Genomic DNA, 12,439 nt, shown 5'->3' with positions numbered 1-12,439 from the left:
CTCCCATAGGGAATAAAGAGGAGCAAAAGGGGAGTGGAGCTTGCAGGAGATAGTTAGTTCACTTAATTGGTTCATGACTCTCAGAGATTCCTTGCTAAGTACTTTCTTGTACAGTGTTGTGTTTTGAAGATATCGGCCTGGCAGCTCTCCAAGCCAGATAAGGTCTGTGACTGCAAATTTACCCTTGAAAGACTTTCTTGGATGTGAATGAGAGGAATTCACAGTAACATAATAAAAAGGGGTTTTGTCGGGACAAGGAGTCTGCTTTGTGGTTTGGGGAAGCCTAGGTCAGAACATATGCTTAGCACCAAACTCTAAAGAACAAGTGACTCAAATTTAATCTAATTTAGTTAAAATTAGAATACATGTCATTCAATATCACTATCCGGTTTCTATTATGTCTAATAATTTGGTTCTTCATTCAAAATATGAAGAAGCAAATTTTGGAGGTGCTCTGAAGATCACTATATATTTTCAGGAGTTTTTTTTTTATTTTCAAAATTCCCAAAGATTATAGATTAACCATCATTCTAAAATTCTAATTAAAGCATCCTCCTTTCCTTGATGTCCATTCCAATTATGGACATTTTTTAAAAAATGACTTTAGTAATTTGGCCCTTGTCTGAGGTCTTTTCCATATATATAAAACCTAATCAATACATATCATTAACTGGATTAACTCCAACTCAAGTTGGAAAATGTGGAGCAAAATTTATGTGACTTGAAAACCCTCCATAAGAAAAGTTCAATAGATATTGGATATGTTCTAGTATCCATTTCCTATATATTGCTATAGAGCATTATCTTCTCCCCGCCCTCCACAGACTGATATAAAACCATGCAGAGAATATAGTAACAATTGGAGTAAGGCCAGTTCAAGAATCTCATTTTCACAGTAGATTTTCACTACCAAATGGCATGAAATATATAGCGGCTTCTTTTTTTAATATATGCCTCAGGTGTAATCATTTATATACAGTTAGAGGGTTTAATGAATAGAAAACTCCTTATAGTTATGAGCTTTTGATAGTTTTTGTGTTTTCTTTCCCCCAAGTACAATTTGTGAAGAAAATGATGTAAATGGACCATAACAATAGTACATTAATAGACAGAGCCCTAGGTCTTATTATACAATGCGTTGCATTTGAATTGGGCTTACAAAAGGATCCTTGTGTTTGTATGCAATGGGTACAGGAAGACATTAGAATCTGCAAAAATATATGACATTGATTGAAGTAAATTTGTAACATTTTCTGCATTCCTAGACCAACTTTGGCTTAATGAATAGATCATGAATTTCTGACAGGCACAGCTACACTGACAGGGCAAGCCACTAGAATATAAACTGAGAGTAAACCCCACTCCCTACTAATGCTGATGACGTTGCCTAGTTTGGTAATGAAGCATCTGCAAGAAAACTACCAAGCTCAAGGAGCACCAAGGACCCTCAAGGCATGTCTGTGCCATAGGAAAGGAATCGTCTACTTTCCTCTACATATTGATATGTCCAATATCTCCAGTTCTTCTTCCTACTTTGCAAGCTATCCCCATTTCACAGGCTTCCTGAACTTTTAAGAATGTAAGAAGTTAGCATCAGGACTATGTCCATTATTGGTTTGCTAGAGTGACCAGCCAGATGTCTAAGAAGCTCAACATTAAAAATGAATATGTACCTTTAAGTAGCCGTTGGTTTCTCTGTAATTGTTTTTGGAGACATGATGTCCCAGTCAAAGGAACCACTGAGTAATCAAGACCAACAGTCTTTGATAGATTGGTTCCTACATGAATTTATGTAATCTCCTTTAAAAGCCATTCAAGTTCCTTATCCTCCTCTTCTTCTTCCTCTTTCTTCTTCTTCCTCCTCTTTCCTCCTCCTCCTCCTCCTCCTCCCCTTCCTTCCTTCCTTCCTTCCTTCCTTCCTTCCTTCCTTCCTTCTTCCAAACTGTTAGATACTTCCCCCTCTATTGCTGCTAAACAATAGAAGTCTCCATTCAGATCCTCTGTTGCCGGCGGGAACCGAGGAGCACCTGATTGGCTGAGAGGCTGGACAGCTCCCATTTAAAAGGGGAGCTGGCCGACCATCTCTTCAGTGGATGTTTGCACGTACTTCAATAAAGAGCTGTTATTGCTAGCCTTTTGTGTCTTCCTTTACCCGATCTAACACAAACAATCTTATTTAGGAGAATGGATTTGTATCACTGGTTTAATTCTATTTTTAATAGATTCTAATGGATTTCCATTAGCATACTTTTGTATCCTCTTGCTCCAATGTTTTAGATACACTTCCCTAGAAGAAAGAAATAAAAATTGGCAGGACCACAGACTGTGTGACCTAATTTTAATTTTGGAGGTTGTCCTGGTTCCTTCCCTCTCCAACTGTAAACTTGATTGACTCATTGTGTCAGGGAGGCTGAGTATTTTAGATGAAGTTATTATTAACATTGTGAGCCTCCTGGGATCAATTCAACTTCAGCATTAAGCAACAGCAGGAAAAGAGGAGCATTTGCATTTGAAACTATGGATTTTTCTCTTAACTGTCAAATCTTACTTTCAAAGAATTATTGCTGAGTGTATAAAATGTGGGACACAGTATACAGCATAAAAACAACAGCAATAATAATTATAGTTAAAGTCAGAGGTGGTATTCAGCAGGTTCTGACCAGTTCTGGAGAAATGATAGAAATTTTGAATAGTTCGGAGAATCGATAAATACCACCTCTGACTGGCCCCGCCCCCATCTTTTCTCTGCCTTCCGAGTCCCAGCTGATCAGGAGGGAATGGGGGTTTTGCAGTATCCTTCCCCTGGAGTGGGGAGGGAATCCCATGCCATGCTCACCAAGCCACGTCATGCCACGCCCACCAAGCCATGCCCACAGAACCGGTAGTAAAAAGATTTGAATCTCACCTCTGGTTAAAGTTAATACTAATAATAAATGTTATTACAAAAAGGAACTTGAAACTGTTGAATTATCTTGTTGAATAACCATTAGTTCTATTTTCAGTACTATTGTGTAATCAATGGATGAAACCATAACCATTTTTTAAAATTATATTATTTCCATTGGTTGGATGACCATACTATCTGTAAGACTGTGAGCAAAGAAAAGCCAAATAGCCATCTCAATTTTCCTCTAGGTTAGTGAAGTCCATTATAAGCTATAATATTACTATACTGCTAATTGACTGCAATAAATTGAAATGGAAAGCTACGATGTTAGTTAAATAATATTATCAGCAGCATGATGCAACTGTGGAAAAGAGATGAATAACAAATTTACATGATTTTGCATTATGATATAATTTGTGTAATTTGGTGCATTTGCCAGTCAGGGCCAGTAGTTAGCTGATTGAATTGAATGAGTAATGGGCCAGAGGCATACTCGAAAGAGTAGACAGGGACAGGAATAGAATGGGGGGATATAATGATCAATGGGTTTAATAATTTCCTTCTTCTCTCATATTGCAATTCAATAAGAGTTTGGGAAGTACAGGGGATGACGAGAGTAAAAATAGCCTAAATGAGACTCTCGAGCAGTGGCCCCCAACCTTTCTGGCTCTGCTGACAGGCGGTGTCAGTGGGGTGGGGTGGGGGGAGAAGGGATGGTTCCACACAAACAGCAGGCACATGTGTTCATGCACATGCTGATTTTTGCACAAATGGAACTTCACGTGCTTTCCCACTCGGCCACCGCTTGTGCAGTCCGGTTCCCAATGAGCCACAGCGGTACTGGGTCATGGCCCAGGGATTGGGGGACTCCTACTTTATAGAACCAGATTAGGTGTTCCTTTGCTGGAAGGACCGCGTGCCTTCCTGTTCACTTTATCTGTCCATTTGAGTATGATATAATCTATCTACTCTGCCTAAGGAATGGGTAAAAATCATCCTGGCTTGACTAGCATGTATTTGTGTGCTTTTGAGAGAAAGATACAGAAGGAATGAAAAAAAAATAAGCATGGTTCAGAAGATGTAAAATTATTACTCATATCAGAATGCATTTTTTTCTCCACACTTTTGGAAACATCTCTCCCCCAATGTATGTATATATATGTGGTGTGTGTGAGAGAGAGAAAGACAGAGACAGAGAGAGAGAGTTTACCACGTGCATCAAAGGAGATGAAGATTTTATCTGCTATCGCTGAAGAAAACGATACTGACTTGCTTAGATTAATAGTCTCCCTTAGTATAAAGCTGCTTCTTTTGTTTGTATTACCAAAGAAACTGCCTCTGCTGTAAACTCTCTGTTTGAAAGGTCAAGTTTGAAGTTATTAACTTGTCTAAATCCACTTCTTTTACATTGCAGCTGGGCACTGAACCAGGCCTCCCTGCTGAATTCAGTGTTTGGTTTGCATTAGTTTGTTTTCCTCTTCTAGCTCCTACCAAGAAGACTTAAACTGTATGTCTCCAGTAGGATGAACAATCTAAATACATCCAATCTCATTTTGCATCTATTCGGTCATCCATTCCATTTATTTTTATATGCACCTTTTCCTATTATATCTATTTTCTTATTCTATAATACATAATATAAATATTGTTACATGCAAATTTTGAGCCAAGAATTGCAGGAGCTACGTGATAAAGACACTCTAATCTGCGTAGTTTTTTGGAACATGCAAATGGTGTCAATTTGTTTTAAAAGCAGAAAATACTAAATTCTTTGACATACTTTTATACAACCTCTGGGAATGTTCTACTACACGCAAACCAATCTATTCTTCTTTAGGGTAGATTCAAATGCAAAAGCCTGCGAAACACTCTCTCACATATTCCTGTAACTGTGGCACAAATATGTCCTAGTAAGCTTTGTAAAAAGGACCCCCAAAAGTGTGTATTCATAAAATTGCCTTTGCAACATACAGTGTATCCCTAACTGTTCCAGTTTTAAAGTAATATTTCCTTTTTTCTCTTGATACAGTTTTGTCATGCTTGCTTCATGGACAGTTAAGTAGATGATCCAGGCAGAAGCTGGTTCCTACTTCTTCCAGTTATTGGTATTGCCTTCCATGCCCATTTCACTTTGGGGTGCAGGAGAAACCGGTTGCATAACTTTCATAGAGGAATCTGTCCATGTAATAATGGGTAGTCCTCAACTTATGACCACAGTTGAGCCAAAAATGTATGTTGCTAAGCAAGACAGTAGCATATTATTTAGCACCTACAGCATGAATGATTAGGATGTTCTGCATGCAATTCCTATGGTATAAGAAAAGGAGTAAGCTGCCAACTAGCAAAAGAGCTTCCTGTCAAAGCCAGGCTGAGAGTTCAAACTCTGTAATATTTGGAGAAAATGGTGCTTGCAAAGAGTTTGCAGAAGTGGTTGGGACAAGGAAATGGGTGTAAGCGCCTGGAGCTATGAAATTCATTCTAAATGCTTTTCCGACTGGTTTTTTTTAGAAAGGATCCAGGCAAGGAGATTTAGCAATTCGAGGCCTGGAAAGCATGACTTCTCTTCCTTGGGAAACTGAATAGTCCTTGACTTATGATTACAATTAAGCCCAACATTTATGTTGCTAAGTGAGACAGTTGTTAAGTGAGTTTTGGCTCATTTTACAATCCTTCTTGCCACAGTTGTTAAGTTAGTAACATGGTTGTTAAATGAATCTGGCTTCCCTTTTGACTTTGCTTGTCAGAAGTTTGCAAAAGGTGATCACGTGACCCCAGGACACGGCAACTGTCATAAATATGAGCAGTTGCCAAGCATCTGAATTTTGATCACATGACCATGGGGATGCTGCAACGATCATGAGTGTGAAAAATGGTCATAAGTCACTGTTTTTTCAGTTTTATTGTAACTTTGATCAGCCACTAAGTGTGAGGACTACCCATAACTGACCAGACTTTCCATAGCACCAATCAGGTCTTATATCAGGAGCCTTACTGCTTTTTAAAAAGAGTTGTAGCTCCATGTTGCACAGAAGGTTGATTTAAATAAAAACAGATAGGTGGATACTGCCATTGGGTGTCCAGCCACCAATAAGAACATTACACATTTTCCGATGCTTCTTCTGAGAAGGAGCTTTGCATGGCTATGCAGAGGTGGTATTCAGCACATTCTGACCAGTTCTGGAGACCAGTAGCAAAAGTTTTGAGTCATTCAGAGAACTGATAAATGCCACCTCTGACTGGCCCCGCCCCCATCTATTCTCTGCCTCCTAAGCTGATTGGGAGGAAATGGGGATTTTGCAGTATCCTTCCTCTGCCATACCCACCAAGCCATGCATGCAATGCACGCCACACCACGCCCACATAACCGGTAGTAAAAAATTTAGAATCCCACCACCAGCATTTATTTTTTATTTCAGGAAACAGTGTCACTTTGTCTACTCAATGGGCTACATTTGAGTGCTGCAAGCCATAGCCCTTTGCAGCCAGCACTGCCATTCCCTTGAAGCACTCCTTGACAAAGGAGCTCCCATCCATCCATTCCTTCACCATCTCTACCTTCTTTACCATCTACTTTACCTCTGACCTGTACGCTTGGCTATTTCTTGACCAAAGTTTAATGTTCTTTGAGAAGATCACCAGAGCCATGGTTGGAAATAGCTTGCCATGTCAGCTTGCATGTCTGATAAGTAACAAGAATGAAGAACCTTCACAGCCAATTTAAGAAAGCTCCATGCCAGCTGTTCTAAACTCCTGACAATCCCACTCTACCTACACTGAGAAAAGAAATTGGTGGCTGCTTTGCCCTCTGGTAGATGATGCTTAGTGCAAAGGGAAGGAAAGCCAGAGGATTCTGCCAGTCATTTACCTTGACATCTCCCATATTAAATACAAAGATAGCACCATTTGCTGTCCTTCTTAGAGAGACAGAATAGGATTGAGCAATGAGGGCAGCACACTTTAGGACAGCATTCCTAAATCAGGAGCCACGGTAACACAGTGGTCAGAATGCAGTATTGCAGGTTAATTCTGCCGACTGCCAGTAGTTCGATCATCACCAGCTCATGGTTGATTCAGCCTTCTAAGGTTGCTAAAATGAGGACTCAGATTGTTGGGGGCATTATGCTGACTTGGTAAACTGTTTAGAGAGGACTGCAAAACACTATGAAGTGGTATATAAGTCTAAGTGCTATTGCTATTCTACAATTGGCCCCAGTCCTTATGTTCAGTGAACACTGCAAGATTTACTGTCTAGATGTAGACAGAATCATTGTTCTGTTGCATAAAATGACAGGCTTAGACTTCTCAGGATACAGGAAAAGTTTATTTGGCAGCCAGGTTCAGAAAGCAAGCACATAGCTAGCATTGGAAATTCTGAACAATCTTTATTATCGAAGCACGCATTCTTATACATTCTCAAAGACAGTGTAACACGGAAACACTTAACTTATTTCTTATTGGTTACCTTGGGGAAAAAGCCCTATAAGGAGATGGGGGTCTTACTTCTCCTTTTGTTACAGGTAAGGGCTATGTGTCATTAACAAACTTTATTTGAACCTTGTGGTTTTGGACTTTTGACATAGGGACTTTTACTGGAACATGTTGTGGTTGAGGGCTGATGACATTTCCCTGTCCCTTTAAGCAAGTTTCCAACTGTCCCTTTTATGCCACGTCTTCATTCTTATATTTTTAATCCATATTTTATTCCACTTTATTTCCCCCCTTCTAGACTCTATTAAGGCCCACAATTGAGTCTAGCCTGTTAGATTAACAATATAAGCATGCAGAATACAGAATAGCAGAAAAAGCAAGGATACAAGAATACACATCTTAGGGCTTATCTTCCAAAATCACTTTCTCTACTTCTAAGAGGGCAATTTGAATATAGGAACTAGTATCTGAGACTTCATCTTCCTTGAGGGTATGTGGAATTAGGCTTTCCATTAACATTAATTACTTTTTACCCTGTGTTTCCTTTACCGACCTCATAGTTGTTTAAGCAAGGGTATTATGCAGGGGAGGAAGGCTAAACTTGTGATTCCACATAATAAAAGAAATAGCATTTGCTTGATCCAACCTGTTCCCGGTAGCCAAGAGAACCACGCATCTGTTCCTTGTACTTTTTTGACCAATAGAGGAAGCTCAAACTAGTTCTTGGACCATCCCCCAGACTTTCCCTGATCTATTCATATGAAAACAGTAAGCTTTTTCACATAAGAAGAAGACTCCATTTTCCCCTACACACACTCCTATGTTCATAGAAAAGGCATGGGCTCACAGGTTCTTTTCATTAGTCCAGACCTGTAAGGTTCCTGCCAAGTACATACCAGTTAGGGGCTGTAATGGAACTTCTTGGTTAGGGTCCATTTGCCTATCCCTGAGAACTGGTCCTTCAAAGAGATAGTGGGAAGTGGTGTTTCCAGGGGGAAATGAACACAAAATCCCATGGTGGATTGTATTGAAAGCCAAACGGGAAGTCGGGGTGGCTGGAATGGCCTTGGGGCAGCTTCCAGTGGTCAGATTCCCTTCCCATCGATTAAAAACAAGTGGAGGTTGGAGCGAGAAAGTGACCCTCTGTTGGAAGAGCTTCTGAGCAGAGGGAGACATGCTGTGAGTCAATTTCACATCTACAAGGGTTTTCCTGGGGGCAAGGTACATTTCAGATGGGCATTGTTCCTCTGATAGTCACCTCACAGGAATGCCAGGTTCTTGATATCGTTTGATGTACAAGAACTATCTTAAGCTTTCTTCTTCTTGGGGTTGTTGTTTTCAAAGATCTTGCTCAACTGAAACAGCATGATAAGGTAAAGATCCAGCAGACAGACACAACCAGTATTTTTGACCCAGGGCAGGATCAGACTGATTGATTAAGCTTTGACCTAATTGCAGCACTTTTTTTCTGTTCCCCTTTTCTCAATTGTTGCAGGGGTATGTTTTGCCTATGCTTTGCCCTTTTTCTTACAGGGTTTGTCAAATAATTGACTTTAGGTGTTGGGATTGGCTTACGGTTCTGTCCCCAAGCATAAATGATGCATTGTTGGCGGAAGCAGACCTGTACCACATCCTGTAGCTTGATTCCACCCTGTTCTTTGGGATTTATAGCATCCACGGTTCTTTCTTCAAGAGCAAGAGGGGGGTTGCTCGGATATTTTCACAACATTCAAAACGTTATCACTTAACAAGCTCATTGCCAATAACAGCCAGTGCCACAAAAGGCTCATAATTGTCCCACACGCAAAACTTATCCTAACACAATTCTTTTATCCTACTGAATCACCATGTCAGGGAGAAGGCAGGGGTTATATATAGTTTAAGGAATGGCAATATCAGCTTTGGGCAATCCACTTATTTGCTAAACATATCACCCACAATCCAAAAACTCCTATTATACTGCAAAGAACCCATTCCCACGGTTCCTCAAACATAAGTGTCATCAGATGATTCGGTTCCTCTTGATTACAATTAATGATCTTAGCCTCAGCACTGTCTTCCTCTGGAGGGGACAATTCCTGAGGGATGAATATGCAATACAACAAATAAGTACATTCACTAAAGCGAGAGATAGTACAGTTATGACTATGAATACTTGGCTTGCCATTTCCTGACAGGTGCTCACACTTTCTAATACAACTTATATCTAATAAATGAAACGTTGTCTTCCTCCTCCAAATCTTCAGCCGTACGTTGAGAAGTCAGCTTCCAAGGGGGTGACTTCAGTAGGGCTTCTTCTGCCCCGTAAGAGCTTACCCGTTACCGGTAGGGAAGCTTATAGGAGGCATTTCTTTAGGCGTACTACTAAGGGACAGGATTCGTCTGAATCAGCCTCCCAGTGTTCTTCAGCGGCTGGTTTAATGCGGGTCCAATGAATCCAAGACTTGGATTCTAAAACTTTTACTGCAAGTGGAGAACACATGACCACAGTATATGGGCCCTTCCATCTAGGTTTCAAATTCTTCCCTTTCCTGTGTTTTACCACACTCTGTCCCCCATCTGAATATTATGACTGGAAGTTGTTAAAAATGGTGGGGGTAAGGGAGACACAATACTGTTGGATTACTTGTATTTACTTACTCAATTCTCCCACCATTTGATTCACCCATGAGGACCCCAACTGTCCTAGGTCCCTTATATGATTTTTCAAATTATGGCTTATAACTGGTGGCCATCCAAACATCATTTCAAAAGGAGATAATTTAAGTTCTTTACATGGAGTACATCTCACAGAGCAGAGAGCTAAGGGTAAGGCATCAAAACACACCTTATCTTTTCCTTAACAGTGCAATTCACACATTTGCTTAATTTCTTTCCTGAGGCAGTTAAAAGACCTCTTTTCCTATAATCAGCAGTATTGATATGCAAAGTAAGGAAAGCATACAGAGTCAGTTCAGATGTTCACCCTTTCATTCTTTGTTCTTTCTAATGCACAAATTAAAGCCCACAATTCTGCCACTTGGGCACTGGTGCCTTTTGGGAGAGGTCCACTCTCAAAGACTTGGGCAAGGGAGACTGCATAATGTTCTCCCATAGTAATGAAGCTTGATCCAAGCTATAGTCTGCATATTTTAACGGCACATCAGTTAAGTCTGGTCTGCATGAAAACTGATTCTCAATGATTCTCATACAATTATACTCAATTTCGGGTCCTGGTATTGGCAAAAGGGTGGCAGGGTTTAGGGCATTTGTTTGCTTCAAGGTCACTTGTGGATTTTGAGTCAGGAGTCCCTGATATTTGTAAATTCTAGGGTTTGTTAACTACAAATGTCCCTTTGTTTCTAAAATCCCTTGAATTGCATGGCTGGTATAGATAGTGGTGGGCTGTCCGAAAGTTAATTTATTAGCTTCCTCCATCAGGAGGGCAGTTGCGGCTAGAATTTTTAGACAATGGGCCATCCCTTTGCAACATAGTCCAACTGTTTGGATAGATAAGCGATCGGTTGCTGCCAGCTTCCCTTTTCCTGTGTCAGGACTCCCAGAACAGTGTTGCCTTTTGAATCCACAAAAAGATTTAAAGGTTTTTCCAAATTGGGGAGCCCCCTTACCGGAGCTTGAGATTATTCTGCTTTTAGAGCTTCAAATGCCCGTTTTTGTTCCAGCCCCCAAATGAAGGGTTCCTTTTCACCCCCCTTCGTGGAGATATACAAAGGTTTGGCCAAAAGAGCGAAATTTGGAATCCAGATTCTGCAATATCCAGCTGCACCTAAAAATCCTTGCAACTCTTTCCTGTTTGTTGGTTCCGGAATTCGGCAAATAGCCTCCTTTCGCTCATGTCCTATTGCTCTTTGTCCCTGACTTCCAGCTTTTTGCCTTGTCTATTAACAGATGAAGCAATTGATTGATTGGTATTTTTTTTCAACAATTCTCCTTCGTCTGTTTGGTTACTGGGATTGGAGTAGCACATTTCCATCTTCGCAAGGCTGGAAATTTTCTAGGCCTGAGGCAAAGACTTAACCAAAAAGGTAGGTAAATTTTTTTTAATCCTTGGAGAAACCTAGTCTCCAAGAGCAAACAGCCTCTTTTGACCTGTTACTTTTCCTACTCAAAAGCAAACAGTTTTTAGTTGTTTCTATGTATTTGAGATGGTGAAGAAGGCATAGGCAAACAGGCATGGCTAGAGGCTTTACTTGTATAATTATTGGTGCATGATGATATGCATGGCCTGGTGGATTCTTGAACCACCATTGCCATATTTCATCTGAGAGAGTGCCTCATCATTAGAGCCATTTTATCTTCCTCAAAGGACAGTGTAGCTCCCATTTTGCATAGGATATCATGACCCAAAAGAGGGACTGGGCATTCAAGCATGTCTTGGGACATTCTTGTAGCCAGTGGCCTTTTCTTTTTTCTTACACCAATTACATCAACCTCTGCTTTGGGCTTTGGAATTATTTGACAATGCAACTGCCAGCAATTCAGCTTTACTTTGCATCCTGTCATCTCTCTTTCTCTCTTTTACTTTTCACAAAGACCTTTCATGCAATTTCCATTTTATTCAATCCACACAGACCTACATGCACAAATAGTCTGAAACAACAGTTTCAGACCTGGGGAAGAGTCTCTCCCTTTTAATCTCCAATTTTTCTTTCCTTGGGAAACATGTGGGTTATTCTCCAAGCATGGGAAAACTTAGAGATTAAAACTTTAAATCCCACTGTTCCCCACAACTTCCAAGTCCAAGCTGAGAAGCTTACTTATATTGCCTGCTGGTCAAACATATCAAAATCAATTGAACACCATTCAATTCTACATGTTATTAGTATAGATACACACCTAAGAATTACATCAAATTAATCAAGTCCAATTACCTAGATCTTCCTATTCAATAGGCTTTACCTTTTTATAACCTGCTAAATTTCTTACTTTTGCTCGAAGTTATGCCCATTGTTCTATCTCCTTAAGCACTAGATGGTTAATACCTGTCTCTGCCCTGGGGTGTTCCGTTTTCTATCTTGACCTCCCAGCCGCGCTGGCATATTTTTAAAGATCAAGATGTATAGAGACAATGTATAGATATGTTTGTCCATACATTGTTTGCATTCAGCCAGGGTTCTAGGTTGG

Source organism: Natrix helvetica (genome assembly GCF_964273705.1).
Source record: "Natrix helvetica genome assembly, chromosome: 2".
Classification (NCBI taxonomy): Eukaryota; Metazoa; Chordata; class Lepidosauria; order Squamata; family Natricidae; genus Natrix; species Natrix helvetica.
Note: the sequence above shows the minus strand (reverse complement) of the source record.